General features: G+C 30.6%; 1 pseudogene; it reads right to left on the bottom strand.

Annotated features, from left to right (window-relative positions):
• Window positions 1-4,574: 4,574 nt before the first annotated feature.
• On the bottom strand, window positions 4,575-12,140 carry LOC150036255 (uncharacterized; annotated as a pseudogene).
• Between the last annotated feature and the right edge of the window lie 5,488 nt (window positions 12,141-17,628).

Raw genomic sequence — 17,628 nt, 5'->3', positions numbered from 1 at the left:
CCTTCTCATACTTTTCTTGTTGTGTTGTTAAAGAAAATCGATTTAATTTTTTTTTAAACAAGAGTATTATTGGTCGAGAGACTTGACATCTCAATTAAATTGATACATCTATAGCATCCACATCACACCCCTATTTCGAAAGAGATGCATTAAGATAAAAATATATACTACAAGGGACCAAGAGACTTAAAATTAACAAATTTTGAAGTATGATTAAACTTTTGTATTAGCAACTAAAAGTGGTGGATCAAGGATTTATAAATAAAGACATAATTTTCATTAAATTCACATGGGATTTGAGGGGTACATAGAGTTCTAAGATTCGGTCAATAAGTGATTACGTGAAAATTTTAACCCTTTTTAGTATTTGGTTAAACTATTTAACTATTAAACCAATACAAATATCAAAATCACTTTTAAAATTATGTTGATTTGTAAAGTTTAGTTACCACAACATTTAGGATCCACCTCCTACCAATTTTGATTGCTCTTCGATTTTTTCAAGAATTACCATTTTATCTTATTTTATTATGCTTTTTCATTTTAAGTTTGAAATTCACTAAACCCATTCATACTTCATATTATAGCTATTTTTTCAAAAGTATACTTCAACAATTATTTTTTTAATAAAATACTAGAGAGCGAGAGATCGGTAGGCGCACTTGGACATCTTAACTAGGTCAATACATCTTTAATGCCCTCAACACGCTCCGATACCAAAAGAGATGCATTGATCATAAAAATATATACATAGGAGAGACAAAGGAAGCCCACAGTTTAAAAATCAAAAGAGCAGAGACCAGAGAAAAGCCTTCCAATTCAGAGATATACAAGATGCATCGTAATTATAAAAAAAAAAAAAAAAATCTAGTATTCCATTAGGCAACAAAATATGATGTATCTTCCCATAGGTGCCTAGTAGTAAAATATTTCAAGAATTATTTAGGCTCCATTTGGTAACCATTTGATTTTTTATTTTTTATTTTTTAAAATTAAACATATAGTCATTACTTCTACCTCCAAACTTCTTCCTTTGTTATCTTATTTTTACCAATGGTTTAAAAGACTAAACCAAAATTTGAAAATTAATAAAAGAAGTTATTAAAAACTTGCTTTTATTTTTTGAATTTGGCTAAGAATTCAACCATTGTACTAAAGAAAGATACAAATAATTATAAAAAATTAGGAGGAAATAAGCTTAATTTTAAAAAATCAAAAACAAAAAACGAAATGATTATGAGCGTAGAGCATTCCAAACTAAGTCAAAATCATTAAAAATCTGAGATATAAAATCCCTAATTGAATCTCCCTCCTTATCTAATAAAGGATAAATCAAGAATGAAGATTATATGAGACATTATATCAATGTTTCAATTACCCAAAAAAAAAGAACACTTGACACCATAAAAGAAACCTTGTTTTTATGCAGATGGGTGTGAATTATTTTGTTGAAGGAGATAGAATTGACAAACCACCAAATAAGCAAAGATGTAAAGGATATTTTGTAAAGATTGTCTTTTTCTACCTGGAAAGCAAACACTAAATTTGAAAAAACCTAACTTTTCCCCACCCCCTTAACAAAACTCCAATAAAGAATTGTATGTTATGGGCCAAGAATGTTCCTTTTATTTTGAAGTGAAACTTAGGCAGGTAAGGTGCCCCTTTTGTCCCATTTAGAGAGAGAAAATATATACATATATATAATTATTTCAAAGGTTAAAGTATGCTTTTTTTTTTTTTTTTTTGGAGAGAGAGGATAATATTGACAACCATTTCTTGAATTATTGGAAGATTAGACAGAAAGGGCCAAGAGTTTCAACAAAAGACAAAGTATTGTTCAAAATTCTATATACCAAAACTTTCATCAATTGATATGAAATGTTACAAAAATTCATGTGCATAAAGGGGAGGACCCATTTTACTATTTCTTTTTTATACCATCATATAACTTTTTATTTTTAAAAAAAGCCTTCAACAACGAGATATGTCGAAAGAGATGAAACTCCATCAAGAGCATAGGACATTTTCTATACTTTTGGTCTTTGAAAAATTTATCATTGTTTCTATAATTTGATAACTTTTAAAGATCAATATATTGTAATAAATGGAGAGTTGAGACTCAAATAGATAGACCTATTGCCGATTACAATGTAGCAACAAAAGAATTGGATACGAAGGTTGACCTCATTCTTTGATTTGGAACTTTAGAATATAAATTTCATAAGAAATATTTCTTATAATATGACACATTTAGTCAATAATCAATGTTTGTACTTTTGAAAAATTCATTACCATCTCTATCCTTTTGACTTCAAAATTAACTAACCTTGTTTGTCATTACTGAATAGTAACATAGATCAATTTTTTATATAGATATTTAAAATCAGCTTCAAGATGTGATATTTTGTGTTAATAATCTTGAGGGTAACCCAACTAAAAATGGTAATTTGACTTGAACTAACTTCATACATTGATTATTCTTGTTTCCCTAAAGAGAGGGACACTTGTTATAGACTTATAAAATTTCAACCTGAAACTAATATGAGCTAAAGTTATATATTCTATATAATCACTTTCATTAGGTGTTATTTCATATTTTTGGGTCGATTTGGGCCTTGAACATAGCGTTACATGGGCTCTCAGTTTCTTATAGCTAGCCTGGCCCAAAACGACCACAATAGTTGCCCTTTATTAATCTATAATCTATGCCACATTAAAAAAAAATATGCTAAGAGGTAGAATTTTTATCTTCTCATATTGTCCATACTTTTTAAATAAATTTCTATTTTATCCTTTTCCGTACAAGACACAACTTGATCTTTCCAATATATGTGTTTGGTGCAATCAATGATGATGCGATGCAATTCTGTTCCGTCCAATAGATACACTTTATATCAATTGGTTGTGATGGGTTAGGTGGAGGTAGTTACATATCAAACTAATATATTCTTTTACTTATAGGAGTGAGATACATGTAAAATAAATAAAGAAAAAAAGGCATTTGTGTACGATCTTAAAAAATGATTTCATACCATCTAGAGAAAAGAAAAAACCTTTAGAGTGACAAAACTTTTAAGGTAAAATAAATTTTAAAATGAAAAAGATAGTACAATATATATAAGAATTAAGTTTCTGAATTCTTTTATAAAATTGTAAGTAAATTTATAAAATAGAGATTAGAAAATGTACTTTTAGTATAATAAGAGATGAGGGGAATCGAATCACAAATTTTATGGTCACTAATATGCATATGTTTGTTAAATTATGTTCTTTTTGACGAGGTTAGAAAATGTTAACACTAATTTATAAAGAAAAAATAAATATTTTGAAGACAAAACAGACAATAAAATTTTCAAATATAAAGGAGAGAAGAAAGTTTGAAATAAAAAATTTTAGAGAGGAAAACAAAATTAGAAAGAGGAAAAAAGATTTTAGAGAAAGAAAAAAAAAATACAAAGAATTAAGTCATTTTTATATGTACTATTTTTTTTAATTATTTAATTATTTATTTTTTACATAAATACTTGAAGAAGGGAGAAAACTAGTGAAAAGTAAGAGGGATAAAAAAAAAGTGAGCCTAGATTGACGAATAAAAAATTAAGTAATTTTTATATGTACTAATTTATTTTTCTTATGACATCAAATTTTATTTATGAAACATTGATTTTGTTACATTTGAAATTTGGAAAGCTTAATAATTATATCATAAATAATTTAATTTATGAGCTCGTTTTTGTTTTGCTTATGACATTGTGATCTTAGAAAATAAAATATTTATATTTGTTATATCATATATTTGCATTAGAGTAATTTTTAGACAATTAAATACTATTTTAAAACTTTTGACCATTTCATGTACATTTTACATGTTTATTATTAGGGAAAAATTAAAAGGATATTGTCCTTTTAGAAACTATTTAGGAAAATATTGTTGTTTTCAAACTATTTGTAAAAATATTGTTTTTTTAAAAATAAGTCGAGGGTTGAAAATTCGACCTACATAGGTCGAATTTTGAACCCTCGACCTTCCTTTCACTTGTACGTCGAACTTTGAACCCTTGACCTTACCCTTTCTAACATTATTATTAAGTCTCATTAATTATCATTCTGAAGACCTTCCTCTATCAAAAGATCGTATTTCTAAATTTTCATAAGGTCCCCCTGGAATTCCTTCCAAAGCTTTTGAATAATTTTTACGGATTCTGTCATCTTAGCAAGTCTGACTAAATAACGAACTAATGAATCTCCTTCTTTTTGCCACTGAACTTCCCAATCAAATTCGAGAGCGAGATTATGAGAGAGAGCGAGATTTTGAGAGAGCGAGATAGCGAGATTTTGATAGAGAGCGAGAATACCGTACACATTTCCTTTTTTTTTTCCTTTTTAATTATTACACATTCCACCTTCTTCTTTCTAATTTTTTTTAATTTTCCATTTTTATAAAAAAAATTTCTAAAAATATTTTATTATTTTATTTAAACTCTAAAAAAGAATAAATTAAAAAAAATAATAACTCAAAAAAATAAAAAAAATGTAAATTAAATATCTCATTTATATAAAAATAATTACAAAAATCAATGTGTCCCACAAGGCGGGCGTCGTCGATTTTGAGCTTGTTGTCATCGTCGACTTCGAACTTGAGGTTGGTCGGGTTCTTCTTGATATTGCTCTAGTATCTCTGCAGGCGCTTCATAATATAAATATTCATTATGCTCTCCACGACCCCGACCATGTCTATGCACGTATGAAGACGAAGGACCAACCTCTGAGGCATAATATCCTGAACCAAATGTTGACATCATCATCATCGGACTAACATAATTAGTTTGACTCCGCGTCTGCGTCATAGGGGACAACTCTTCCAGATTATGTGCAACCTCATCAAACTCATCCTCTTCGCGAACAGGTCCTCTATGTTTAGGAGCTGGTGGAGGAACAATAGGTATATCGTACATATAATGAATTTCCTCCATATAGCTTTGGTTGTCACTATATATAGCAAGAACCTGGTTCAGATCATTCGCAACCTTATGGAGTCTACTGTTATTCGATCTCTGTGAATTATAAAACAATGAGATAATATTTAAAATAAATTTAAATTAAAAAAATTAGATAATATTCATTCATTTACCAGATGACCCACAACTGCTCCCGGACGAGTGACGTAGCGCCTTGTGATATTATTATACCAATGAATATATTATAGAGTGACATCTGTGTCAAACTATTCAAGAGAAACCCCCACTGCAATAAACCTTGCACGATAGTGTCATCGCACTACCAAATGTGCAACTTTTTCGGACCAATCTCCAGTTCTTAGGTCAATATCATGCAGTACGGGTTCAGTATTACAAGGCGATGGGACATCCTGCTGAAAATCGAATTGTCTCATCACTCTGTTAGGAAGATGCCACTCACCAATGTGAAAAAATATGAGAAGACTCATTGTCCGCCATATGTTTTGATCATTCGTACAAAAATTAGGCAAAGTATGCACAATAATTTTGTACGGCTCCCAAATAACCTGAAACACAAAATATTATATTAGAGAATATTAAAGACAAATACAATAAAAATGTGAATAAAATAATCAATTAGGTTTAGTGTAATGTACCCGTTCAAGTTGAAGTAGATCAAACATGTATCTATACTAGTTGACTACATGTGTTGCTGTCCAGTCACAAAATTTGTCTCTCCACCTAAATTTTTAAATTGATAATTTAGAATTTAAATTAACTAAATCATTGATATAAAAATTAAATTGAATTAAAACAACATACCGAGAATCGTAGGCTCGTCCAACTAATTGATTGTCATTAACATGATGTAGCTGTGGAGCCATTGTTGGAAATCGTTCCCAAGCCCATAGTTGCAAAAGTATAAGAGGCCCAACTATCTCTCGAACCTCAGGTCTTGTTGCTTTGCATAGTTGTCTATACAACCATGCCAAGCATGCTCCACCCCACGAATACCGCCCCGTATCATGGAGGTTAACTAACAGTAGCAGGAACATCAAGTGAACAAAATGACTTGATTTATCTGAAAACAGACTTCCACCCATCATTTGTAGTATATATGCTCATGCACCCTAATATGCTCATCTTACATCCTGATCCATCGTTGTTGAGAAGACCTGGTAGATCGAAAAGTTCACGTTATCACAACGAGATGGATTGGACAGAACCAGCCACTCGACAACGATGTGGATTTGTAACCAGTTAGGACATAATCGAAGGAAGTGTCATTTGTTACTAAGACGAGCTCCAGATAGTTAGGGATTGAATAATAAATAATTTTTTTTTATTATATATTAATTTTATTGTATATTCAATTTTTTAATTATAATTTATTGTATATTCAAATTTTTTTTATAATAATCTACTGTATATTCAATTTTTTTTATTGTAATCAATAAAGTTTTACAATATAATAATCTAATATATTCAATTTATAGTATAATAATCTAATATATTCAATTTATTGTCTAATGGTTATTCAATTATAGTATAATAATCTAATATATTCAATTTGTTGTCTAATGATTATTCAATTATAGTATAATAATCTAATATATTCAATTATAGTCTAATGATTATTCAATTATAGTATGATTATCAGCTATTTTTTCTCTTTTTTTATATATATTTCTATGGAAAGTTCAAATAAAGTGAAGACTCTCGCTCTCTCCTAAGATCTCGCTCTCACTCTCGCTCTCTCCTAAGATCTCACTCTCTCGCTCTCTCTCAATATCTCGCTCTCTCTGTTATTGTTGTTATTTTTCCATAAAGATTACTAGCTTTCATTTCTTCTGGAACAATCACAAACACTTTTTTTTATTATAGATCTACTACCAGAAACTCAATACGTAATCTTAGCATTCAATTTGTATTCCTGAATAATCTCATTTTTCAATTATTCAACCATTTTATTTTACCAAGTTCAATGTTAGTCAGATTAGTCAATATAAACTAAATCTCGCTCTCTCCAATATTCTCGCTTTGAATCTCGCTCTCTCCAACATTCTCGCTTTGAATCTCGCTCTCTCCTACTATCTCGCTTTGAATCTCGCTCTCTCCTTAATCTGCTTCAGCCCACTTATCTCCTTAATCGCTTTGAAGTTTCGACATGTGTGTAACCTTGGACAACCTAATATACAAATTTTTTTTTCGTAGACAAAGCTAATTCGGAATTGTCTTTCATTCCAAGGCATAACTTGTATCCATGCGCTTCATATTCGCCTGGAGTTCGCTCCCAGAAATATAGCCATCCCCACCCCCTCACGTCAATCCCACAAGCCTCCGTCTAATTTGAAATGATAACAAAATGCATAGGTTGTTAGAAGTAGCTCGAGTACACAGATACATATAGTATACCATTTCATTACTTTATTTCCTCTATGAGAGAAAAAGAAAAGTAATAAACCTGCAATCTCGAGGGTGGATGTGTGTCGAAACTTCAACCTTCGACAACCTAAGCGAGATTTCCCTTGTCGAGGGTTAAAGTTTCGGCCTATGTATTGTTTCCAAGTTTTTCTTTGTTCGTCGAGTTCTCAACGTTCGACCTCCACATTAGTCGAGTTCTCAACGTTCGACGTCTAGCTTCAAACTCCCAAAACAACAATATTTCTCTAATAAGTTTCAAATCAACAATATTTCTCTAATAAGTTTTGAAAACAACAATATTAATATTAAAGGTCCTATTATTAGTATATATAAATAGGACAATGTACGGAAAATTTTTGTTTCCGTGATTCCGTACTTTTTTTTTAGTAAATTTCTACTTTACCCTTTGTGTGTAGGTATCTATTGATTCTAATAGGAGCAATTGATACTTGTCGAAAGCAATTCTTCAAGATGGGACATGATTCTTGAAATATATGTGTTTGTTTTGTGTCGAATATATACAATTTATATCAATGAGTTGCAATGGTATTTTTCAGCCATCTGCAAGGATATTGTAGAGGCTTCACCTCATCGAGTCCTAATCTCTTGTAAATAGACAGAGGCATAAGACTTTTTTAACAGAGAGAACCAATGCAAATTAGGACTCGATAAGACTTTCTTAACAAAGAGAGCCAATGCAAGTAAAGCAAGTATTTCCAATCATTGAAGGCAATCAACTCGATCCTTCTTTCTAGTACAAATATCTTTTGGACTAAACTTTGTCCAAATTTAGACCTAGTGGACCTTTTGACAAATAGAAACCAAAAGTTCGTCTTTTTCAGATTTCATCTTTAAAATTTTAGAACTGCTTGGGGGAAATGGTATATATCGAACTGACAACAGAAACAAAATGATTACACCTCAATGACCAGAAACAATACACTCAATATATAATATTCAAACTCAAACGAAAGTCAAATGGTGTGACAATACTTAGATATGAAAAATAATAAAAAACTTGAAAGAACCTCAAAACTTTTGAAGACTCAATCCGTAGTCAAGGCACACTTTTGATAAGTGTTGTCCTAAAGATAGCTATTTGCTCTGCACAGGCTGTAAGCATACTATAACGATCGTCTTAACAGGATATAAACGTTTAGCTCCAGTAGAATTGCAACCTCGAACTACTCGAATCTCGGAATCTTGAATACTTGCTCTCAACTCAACTCAACTCAACACAAGAACAAAAAAAAAAAGAAAGAAAGAAAGGAGAGAACTCTTCAGTTTGGAATAGGATACTACAAATGAAGAACCAAGTTGCTATTTATAGACTAGCAACTTAGTAACTCTTCAAAATACAAGATAAAATCAAATAAATACAAAAATTGAAATATTTGTCAATTTTAACTCAATTGGATTTTTACTTGATAAAAATCAAACATAACTCATTCAAATTGAACAAACTACAAATTTAACTTTCATAAATGTTAAATTTGTACATGAAACATCATTTTAATTGGAAGTTTCATTCCAATTTGAAAGTTTCTACACAATTAGATTAATCTAAATAATTAAATCTAATTTTATGTTTCATTATCTAACTGTTTCACTTTCTTTCACTATATATATCTCCCACAATCCCCCACATGAAAGAAAGTGAGAAAAATCAAACAAAAACCGTTGAGAGCAAATAGACCAAGTTATGCATCAGGAGAGATGACTTCTAGACTTGAACCTTCCTTAGTGAATATCCATCAAATTTATAAAAGAAATAGTGAGACTAAACTCTAGAACTATCATTCTCATTGATGAATTGAGACAATAGATACCACACACAATTCATCTTGTATATTTGAGTTCTATACGTTTTTGTCCATTTTGGTTCGGGACAAAATCCAAAATTCATGAGAGTTTTAGAGAACATAAGTTATTTGAAAAGTTCTCATAGAAGCCACTTCTACTCTCATGTAGGTAATATTGATTAAGAGCATCCTATCATTACTCCTCTTGTAAAACAAAATATCAATATAATCTTAACATCAATAGATCAGACACTCTAAAACATCATAGAAGTGAGAAGAAAATATAAGTTTCTTAGTGTGTCAACAACTAGTTTGCCTATCGAGCCTCGAATCTTCAGTCAACTAGGTTAGGTTACCACCAGATAACTCATTTCATAGGCCTTAGCCTCATTTCCCTCGATGTATATATGACTTGCTCTCTTGACAATTCTTTTTCCAAAGGATCTGCAATATGCTCTTTTGACTTCACATAATCAATAGAAATTATTCCATTAGAGAACAATTGCCTTATTGAATTATGTCTGCGTCTAATATGTTGTAATATGCCATTATAGACATTATTCTTGGCTCTCATGGAAACCACTAAATTTTCACAATAAATACATATTACACTGCTTTGGCCACAATGGAATATCTTGAAAAAAAAAACTTTGAAGCCATTCAACTTCTTCTCCTACGTTATCAAGTGCTATAAACTCCGATTCCATAGTAGAACGTGTTATACACATCTGTTTTGAAGATTTTCTTCATACAATTATTCCACCTAAGGTATAAATATACCCAGTGGTTGAATTAGTCTCCATCATATCAGAAATCCAATTATCATCACTAAGATATCTCATATAATGCAATCTATAATTCAGTGTACTTCAAGTACTTTAAAACTTTGACTAACTCATTCCAATAATCATACCCAGGATAGTTAGTGTATCTTGCTAACCTTCTTACTAAATAGGTAATATCAGGTCTTGTACAATTCATTATGTACATCAAGCTACCAATAACTCTTGAATATTATAGAGAAGATACACCTTCATCATTATTTTTCTTCAACTTACAATTTGGATAAAATGGAGTAACAACCAGCTTACTCTCAAAATGATCAAACTTTCTTAGCACTTTCTCTATATAGTGAGATTGAGAAAGTATATATCCATTTGGATTTCTTATTTTCGAATTCCAAGGATAACATCAATAAGACCAAGACCTTTCTATCAAAGTTGGATTTCAACATCCTTTTAATGGAATTAATGACACTTCTTGTCGTGCCCATTATTAACATATCATCCACATACAAGTATACAATGACACATTCTTGATCTATGGTTTTAACACAGACACATTTATCACACTCATTTATCTTAAATCCATTTGATAACATAGTGTGATCAAACTTTTTATGTCATTGTTTGGGTGCTTGTTACCATAAAGAGACTTGAAGAGTTTACAAATTTTGTCTTCAAGTCCTTTAACGACAAACCCTTTAGGTTGTTCCATATAGATTTATTCATCTAAATCGCCATTTAAAATGCAGTTTTTACATCCATTTGGTGTATTTCCAAATTTTGTAAAGTTGTTATTACAATTAACATCCTTATATATGCAATCCTCGTCACTGGAGAATATTAGATTTTTCTGATTTAATCATCATGAATCTTTAAGTAGTACTATGCATTTCATAGCCTATAATGACACAATAAATTGTCTTAGGCCCAAGTTTGGTCCTTTTTGGTAAAGAAACTTGTACATTTGTCAAACACCCCACACTTTCAGTATTTTATATAAGGGTAACTTTCCATTCCACACTTCATAAGGTGGCTTATTAGTCTTCCTATGTGGAATTTTATTTAATATAAAATTTGCTATCAACAAAGCTTCCCCCACAAAATTATGAGGTAAATTTGAATTATTTAACATGCAATTAGTCATATCCTTTAAAATTCAATTCTTTCTTTCAACTAAACCATTTTTTTATGGTGTATAAGGTGTTATAGTTTGATGGATTATACCATTAACTTCACAAAATTCATAAAGTGATGATGATTCATATTCACCACCTCCATCTGATCTAAGCATATTTACTTTCTTCTCAAGTTGATTTTCAAATTTTGCCTTATATGTTTTAAAAACATTAAAGGTTTCATCTTTACTATGTAATAAATATTCATAGCAATATTTACTACAATCATCAATGTATGTGACAAAGTATCTCTTACCACCTCGTGTGGGAGTACTTTTCATGTCACTTACATCATTGTGGAATAAATCAAGTAACTCATTACTTCTTTCCACAGATGAAAATGACTTTCTAGTAAACTTTAATTGAACAAAAACTTTACATTCGTGTCTATTATCAATGTTAAAATTATGCAATAGTCCTAAAATTACCATTTTATTTAAAGAACGATAATTGACATGTCTGAATCCAGAATGCCATACATCACACAACTAACAATATAAGCAAAAAAATTGATATTATTATTATTCTTTGGCATTTGTGGTAATACATTCAATTTGAACATGTCATCACTCAGATAGCCTTTCCCCACAAATATACCACTTTATCATAAATAAATTTATCTTACTCAAATACAAGTTCGAACCCATTTTTATTAAGTAGAGTTTCTAACATTAGATTCTTTTGAATCTTTGGCACATGCCACACATCATTGAGGGTAAGTATCTTTCCAGAAGTCAATTTTAGCAAGATCTTCCCTTTGCCTTCCATAAAGGCAGTTGGATCATTTTTCATGTACAGTTTATCGCTGCCATCTAGCTTCTCATATGAAACGTACAATGACTTGTCCTTACAAATGTGTCTAGTAGCACCAATATCAATGTACCAACCTTTGGTGTCTGAAGCCATATTTACCTCAAAAATGACGACAACCAAATCGTCATTTTCCATGATATTGGCTTGATTGTTGGAACTTTGTCCCTTCTTATACTTGCACATTGTAATAGTATGGTCATTCATACCACAAACCCAACAATTGTCTTAAATACGCTTGCTTGCATCATTTCTTGACCCATGATTCACATTTTTCTTCTTGAAATTCTGTTTCTTGCGTTTATGTTTTGAAGTTTCAACAATATGAGCCTTTGCTTAAACTTCTAGCGGAGTTTTATCTCCTTTTCTGTTATCCTCTTCTATACGGAGTTTTACCATGAGACTTTCCATGGATAACTCCTTTCGTTTGTGTTTGAGATAACATTTGAAATCTTTTCAAGAAGAAGGCAACTTCTCAATCACAACAACTTGGAATGACTTACTGATGTTCAATCCTTCACTTTTCAAATCACTGATGATAATTTGCAATTCTTCCATCTGATGGACTAACAACTTGGTATCAATCATCTTATAATCTAAGAATTTTTCTATAAGAAGTTTCTTAGTACCATCATCTTCCAGCTCGTACTTCTTATCTAATGCCTACAATAGTTTTGATGTACTATAAGCATTGTAATAGACATGATATAAAGTGTCCTCAAGACCACTAAGTATATAATTAGTGCATAGGAAGTCCGAATAGATCCATGCTTGCTTTGCAGGTTCCGTTCTAGGAGTTATAACATCTGGTGGGATAATTGGGCAATCTTCCTTCAAAATTTGAGCAAGATTCAGTATGGTGAGATAGAAGATCATCTTCAGTTGCCATTTCTTGAAGTTGTCTTCCTTGAATTTCTTTAGTTTTTCAGCATGAGGTTTGATAATGGGTGATCCCATCATGGCAGAGATAGAAACATTGGTGGAGGAGTTTGCAACCATTAGTTCAAATACTGATTGTCTTCAGATTGTTGGGGGAAAATGGTATATATCGAACTGAATACACTAGAAAACTGATTACATCTCAATTACTATAAACAATACATTTCGTGTATAATATTCAAACTCAAACGAAAGCTAGATGGTGTGACAATGCTTAGATATGAAAATAACAAAAATTTGAAAGAACCTCAAAACCTTTGGAGACTCAAACTGTAGTCGAGCCATGCTTCTGATAAATGCTATCCGAAAGATAATTATTCGCTATGCATGGGCTACAAGTAGACTATAACGATCTCTCTGCAGATACAACGACTAACTCCGATCGAACTGCAACCTTGAACTATTCGAATCTGGAAAAATTTTGGCATATTTTGCTCTCAACTTAACTAAAGAACGAAGGAAGGAAAGAAAGAAAGAAAGAAAGAAAGAAAGGAGAGAACTCTTCACTTTAAAATGGGATACTACAAATGAAGAATCAAGTTGTTATTTAAAGGCTAACAACTTGGTAACTCTCCAAAATACAAAATAAAATCAAATAAATACAAAAGTTGAAATATTTGTCAACTTTAACTCAATTGAGTTGTTACTTGACAAAAATCAAACATAACTCATTCAAAACGAAAAAACTACAAATTTAACTTTCATACATGAAGCATCATTTTAATTGGAAGTTTCAATTTAATTTGAAAATTTCTAAACAATAAATTTAATCTACACAATTAAATCCAATTTTATGTTTCAATATTCAATTAACAGATTTGGATATTTTTTTCTTTTGCAAAATTTCACCTAAAATATAGGTCACTCTTCTTTATTCTCCCAGTCTCAAGCTATCAACTATTCAATTAAACTCTTAAATATTCTCTTCGAGCTTCTTCTACGATAATAACGCTTCTTCTTTGGTGCACTGTAGCTCAAAAAATGGTTTCTTTTAATCAGTGAATTGGACGTTCTGATTTAGAATGAATCAAACTATTTGATATCTTAAATCGTTCGATTCTTTAAATTTCCGATTCAAATCCACAATTTGACTTGTTTTCCATTAATTTCAATATGTATTGTACAATACCTATCGTGAATTGTCCGTTTCTGATAACATTGGTTAGATCCCAATGAATGGATGAATATTCAAAGTCTAGTCAATTTGATTCTTTGAAAAGCAAATTATTTTTTTTGCTTTGAAGAAGCACATCATCACTTTCTTTACAGTCGGAATTAGTAGAGCACTAGGCTGCGTCACCTTCGAAAGAACAAAGTATTGATTAATTTACCTATTATTAATAGCCCCAAGTTGTGGCCTTTCATGGGTTCGTATTTTTGTTTTTTAATTGCAAATATAGGCTAATGATTAATTTACATTAAAAAAAATGTTTATAACTATTGAGTATTTTGATTTGTTTTTAGTTACCCCATACTTTTAGGTTTTGGTTGATCTAATTTGGTACTTCCCATTTTAAAAACAAACAAATTCTAATTTGTTTTCATTAAAAAAAAAAAATCAAGCCAGTGATCACGTATTTTTTATATTCATAAATTAATTAATAATTTATTAAATCGTTTTGCTATAATTCCAAATTAATCTTTATAATTTGCTAATCCTCCCGTTAGCATTAAAAAAATCTATAGGTAGAACATAGTTAGGATTAAAAACGATAGATTCAATTTTCAATACCAAATCCATGACCCAATTCTTGAATTTGACTCATTGGATCAAAGTTTAGGTCGAGTTTGGATTGGACTTGGACAATTATAAATATTAATTATTTAATTATATAAAATATGTATTTTATATATTAGATTTCCTTAATGAAATTATTATATGAAACTCGGTCTAATATTTTTTTGAAGTTTTTAAATTTATTTTTTCGCTTGTTAATTGTACTTGATAAAATAATTGGTATTGTAAAGTTCTATTTAATATATATTTTTTAATAGAAATTTTTAATTTCTATAGTTCAATTAATATTTATAATGACTAAATATGTTTTAAAAATATATTAAATAATGGAGGATTTTCTAAAATAGAAAAATAAGAGAACTATTTACACAAAATAACAAAATTTTAATCTTCGTTGATATAGATTGATAGATGCTGATAGAAGTCTATCGATGCTTTTTTTTTGCTATTTCTGTAAATAGTTTGACATTTTTCTACATGTGGAATTTTTTTAGAAATGACCTAAATAAGTTGCTTGTGGGATGCAAGAAAGGTTCTAAGTGTGAGTTTCTGATTTCCCTTTATTTTATGTAAAAATATCAATAGTGAAAGAATTAATTTTGTTTAGCGTAGTTTCTGTCTCTCTAAATTATAGTGTTCTATAAAACAAAATTGGAGACACATTCGTTTTCTTTCGCTTCCAGGTATTTCAAACCTTTCACTAAGAACATTGAGTCTTTGATTCTTTGGGTTGTGCTGGACTGGGCCGACTTGAGCTAATAATGAAGTTGACTTGCGACAACTATAGATATTAATTATTTAATTATTTAAAATATGTTTTTATTCTTAGCCATCGTAGATGGATGCAAAGCTTTAGCAAAATCTAAAAGAACCCACTCTAACACCATACTAAGAAATCCGGTTCAAATGAGAAACAAAAAGCCTTAAAATTGCTATATTTGCAATAGTTTAAAAATGATGAAATTGACTCAAGAAAGTTTCTCAATGTTTCTTGCATTCCATGACCTTGAAATATATGACATTTGTAGCAATGTAATTCACATATAGATTTTCATTTTTTTTCCAAACTCATAAACAAGTAGAAAGATAAACTACAAAAAAGACACTTACCAATGATGGAACGATAAAAAATTCATTCTTTTCTCAACTTCTTGTTTAACTTCCATACATCCAAAGAAGAGTTTGGAATGTTTCTTTGTCATGCAATAAACTACTAGAATCCTCGAGAGTCTTTTTCATAAACTTATAATAATAAACATACAAAAAACTTTCTATATCAATAATTAATTACAATAAACACTCTTATAAATGATTTTGGATCAGGTATAATTGACATTTAGAAATGACAAAGTCAAGAAGAAGCTAAAAATCAAAATGGGCTTAGAAAAAGGGGTTGGCTTGCGCCAAACCCAAGCTAGTGGTCTAGATCTTAGCTAAGACCGCGGCTGACCCTTGCCAAATGCTTAATGGAGCATTTTTCATGCATACCCAACGTAAGGTGACATTTTTAGGCTCAAGATGTAACACTCCAAAATTTTGTTCTTAATGTAATTTCCGTATTTTCTAGTATTAAAGGACATTTTTGGAATTTTAAAAATTTAAGTATAATTTTGGAAATATATATAGCACAAATTAGTTTGAATGTGAAGAATTAATTTTATTTCGAAAGGAGATTATTTAAATTCTTTTTTAATTGAAAAATTAAAAAGAAATTGGGTTAAAAATTGGAAGAAAGAGAATAGAATAAAATAAAATAAAATAAGATAAGATATAATAGAATAGAATAAAATAAAATAAAATATTTTATTTATTTATTTATATTTGAATTATTTTCTTTATTTTCTTCTCTCTTTTATTTCCCCCTTTTCTTCTTCTCAACACGCTAGCCCCCGAGTTTTCTTCCCTTCCGGTCACGAGCAGCCACCTCACCCCTCGTCACATAGCGCCGCCTCCTTAGTCGAGCCACTCCTAGTCAATCTCCTCTTTGTGCCACTCGTCCTGATCCCCTCTGCCATCTCGCTTGCTACCGTGGCGGGTCTTCGCCCGACCGTCCTTTGCACAGTCGTCCGCGTTGTAAGCTGCCACCACTGTTCCGCCCCTTTCTCTGATGCCGAGAGTCGTCGTTGTAGCCCGACCAGCTGTTCACTCGCCCAACCAACCTCCCAGTCGCGAAGCTGTTAGGATGGTACCAGCACAGCGGAAGCGACAAGGATCGATAAACACTCTAATTGATTAATTTTGGCATAAATGAAAGCATGCTCAAGTAGAATTTAATGGGTTTCAAGACATACCTTTGAAGAATCGTTGAAATCTCGATTTCCAGCTGCTAATTCTTCCAAACCTTTGTGCAGACCACCACAAGATCTTCCCTACTATTCTTTTGGTGCTCCAGATTGAGTTGTGAGACTCAAAATAAGCTGGAATTAAAGGAAACTTGGAGAATGCTCACTGCGCAACCCAATGAATAATGAATGTTCAGCTAAAATTCTTTCAGTTGCAATCACTTCAACTTTACTCCAATCTCTTCAATATATTGCAGACTATCATTCAAAGAGATTTGCTGCATGAGATGCAGCTTATGCTTGGCGTTATTGAAGATTGAAGATAATGGGTTCTTTGTGAGCTAGTTGAAGATGAAGTTGAAAAATCCAATTTTTCATTTTTTGTGTTTTTCTATTTCCAAAATCCAAAATTGATTTTAAAATCATATTTATTTTCTAAAATCAAAATTTATTAATTTTACAAATTAATTTCATAAATTAATTTTCTAATAAAATTAATAAATAATCATTTAAACAATTTAAATGATTCTAATTAATTTAATATCCAATGTTAAATTAATTTAACACAAGTCCATCTTCATATATTTAAATCATATTTAAGTATATATTCTCCAATTCCATTTGATTCTAATTTGAACGTTTCAAATTAACTTACCACGTTACTCTAGAGCGTAGGGGGACCTCGTGGACCTATAGATCATGGACTCCAACAATC

The sequence above is a fragment of the Benincasa hispida genome, chromosome 5 (genome assembly GCF_027475165.1).
Source record: "Benincasa hispida cultivar pf3 chromosome 5, pf3_genome.v1.1, whole genome shotgun sequence".
NCBI classification, from domain to species: Eukaryota; Viridiplantae; Streptophyta; class Magnoliopsida; order Cucurbitales; family Cucurbitaceae; genus Benincasa; species Benincasa hispida.
This window is presented reverse-complemented; position numbering and strand designations above follow the sequence as displayed.